The sequence below is a fragment of the Loxodonta africana genome, chromosome 4 (assembly GCF_030014295.1).
Source record: "Loxodonta africana isolate mLoxAfr1 chromosome 4, mLoxAfr1.hap2, whole genome shotgun sequence".
NCBI classification, from domain to species: Eukaryota; Metazoa; Chordata; class Mammalia; order Proboscidea; family Elephantidae; genus Loxodonta; species Loxodonta africana.
Genome location: NC_087345.1, coordinates 83,830,569 through 83,833,050, shown reverse-complemented (window position 1 = coordinate 83,833,050; position 2,482 = coordinate 83,830,569). Strand labels below are relative to the sequence as shown.

Below are 2,482 nucleotides of genomic sequence, written 5' to 3'. Positions count from 1 at the left end.
AACTTTTATCTTACAGGAGATAAAAATCAAGGGAAGCCAGGAGAGAGAGGAGACCTCATATACAAAGAAGCATTGCAGGGAGCAGAGCACTTGCTTTGGACCTGGGGTCCCTGCCAGGAGAAGCTCCTAGTCCCTGGGAAAGATTGATGAGAAGGCCAACAGAGAGAGAAAGACTTCCCCTGGAGCTGATGCTCTAAATTTGGACTATTAGCTACTTTACTGTGAAGAAATAAATTTCTCTTTGTTAAAGCCATCCACTCGTGTATTTCTGTTATAGCAGCACTGAATCACTGAGACAGATGTGTATTTTTTCATCACAATAAAGAAAAGAGGAAAGGAGAAAAAAAAAAGAAAAAAGCAAAGGCAATGCACGAACTGAAAAATGGAAAAAAATAGTAACTTAGACATTGGTTCAGAAGGTGTCGCATTGTTGTTAGGAGCCGTCAAGTGGGCTCCAACTCATAGTAACCCTGGGTATGGCAAAACAAAACACTGCCCTCTCCTGCACCATCCTCACAATAGTAGGTATGCTTGAACTCACTGTGTCAATCCATCATATTGAGGGTCTTCCTCTTTTTCACTGACTCTCTACTTTATCAAGCATAATATCCTTCTCCAGGGATTGGTCCCTCCTGATAACATATCCGAAGTAAATGACACAATGTCTTGCCAACCTCAATTCTAAGGAACATTCTGGACGCACTTCCTCCGAGATAGACTTGTTCACTCTTCTGCAGTCCATGGCATATTCAATATTCTTCACCAACACTATAATTCAAATGTGTCAGGTTAAGAAAGTATATGAGAAGCCCAAAAAAGTGGCCATAGAGAAAATCCTCCTACCTGGGAGTTTAAGAAAAGGGTTCTTGTGACAGCCAGCCTCATACAATAGAAACTCAACTGAAGTCCATTAACAGAAAAAAAGCACTTGAATCAATTCAATGGAAAAATCTTTGCCTCTCCTCTACATTCCTGAGCTCCTCCCCCTGCTTCATCGCTGATTTATTTCCTAACCTTCACAGGCACCAAAGGTTACCAATGAAAAACCAAACATTTCTGAGAGAATTCATCCTGCTGGGACTAACAGACATCCCAGAGCTTCAGACCGTAATCTTCATACTTCTCTTCCTTGCCTACATATTTAGCATCTTAGGTAACCTGACAATCATCACCTTCACACTACTGGACACCCACCTCCAGATTCCCATGTATTTTTTCCTCCGAAATTTCTCCTTCTTGGAAATTTCCTTTACAACCACTTTCACTCCTAGGCTGCTGATCAGCATCTCTACTGGGAATAAGGCCATCAGTTTTGCTGGCTGCTTCACTCAGCATTTCTTTGCCATATTCCTCGGGGCAACAGAATTTTTTCTTCTGGCTGCCATGTCTTATGATCGCTACGTAGCCATCTGCAAACCCCTACATTACACAACCATCATGAACAACAGAGTCTGTACCCAGCTGGTTCTCTCCTCTTGGCTGAGTGGGTTCCTAATCATTTTATACCCCATCATTCAGACCAGTCAACTAGATTTCTGTGCCTCCAATGTGCGAATCATTATTATTGTGACTGTGGACCTCTCATGGAAATATCTTGCTCAGACACAAGACTCCTGGAGCTGGTCGACTTTATCTTAGCAGTTGTGACCTTGGCGGTGACCCTGGTGCTGGTGCTTCTCTCCTACACAAATATCATCAAGATCATTCTGAAGATCCCCTCTGCCCAGCAAAAGAAAAAGGCATTTTCCACATGTTCTTCCCACATGATTGTCATCTCTCTCTTATGGCAGCTGCATCTTCATGTACATAAAACCTTCAGCAAAAGAAGGAGTTGCCCTCAATAAGGGAGTAGCTGTGCTCAACACATCAGTCACTCCTTTACTGAACCCCTTCATTTACGCTCTAAGGAATAAACAAGTAAAACAAGCCTTCAGGGATGTGGCCAGAAAGATTATAAGTCTTAAATTAATTCAAAGAAAATTCTGACTGATTTCATGAAGTTCTTCCCCATGAACACTCAGGGGGAGCTTCTCTAACCTTCCCCCTTGTTAAACAGCATCTCAGATGAATTTTCATGACAAGATGTCAATGTTATATTTCAAACTTGCCAACAAGAGAAAAGCCTGCCAAAAAATTTTAAAAAACCACAATTGAAACATTTTTTTCTAATTGATAAAATTTTTAGTAAGAATAAAAAGCAGCTAAATAAAATTGATAGCCTGAGTACACGATAGAAATATCTGTTAAAACTCACTAAGATTGTCACAGGACTGACGTTCAGCTGAGCTTGCTGGTAAAGTTTAGACTTACAAGTAGGGCTCTTAATTTTTATCAGAGGAAGTTGTCCAAACATTTTATCAGAAATATTAAACATTTCCAAGAAAACCAAAAAAATTTAAAAACAAAAATCAAACTGGTTTCCATGAAGTCGATTCTGAGTCATGACAACACTGAGTGCAGAGTAGAACTGCTTCACAGGGTT

At 40.6% G+C, this 2,482-nt stretch overlaps 1 pseudogene; it reads left to right on the top strand.

The window, feature by feature from the left end:
- Positions 1-935: 935 nt before the first annotated feature.
- LOC135231312 (olfactory receptor 6C4-like) lies at positions 936-1,986 on the top strand (annotated as a pseudogene).
- Positions 1,987-2,482: the final 496 nt, after the last annotated feature.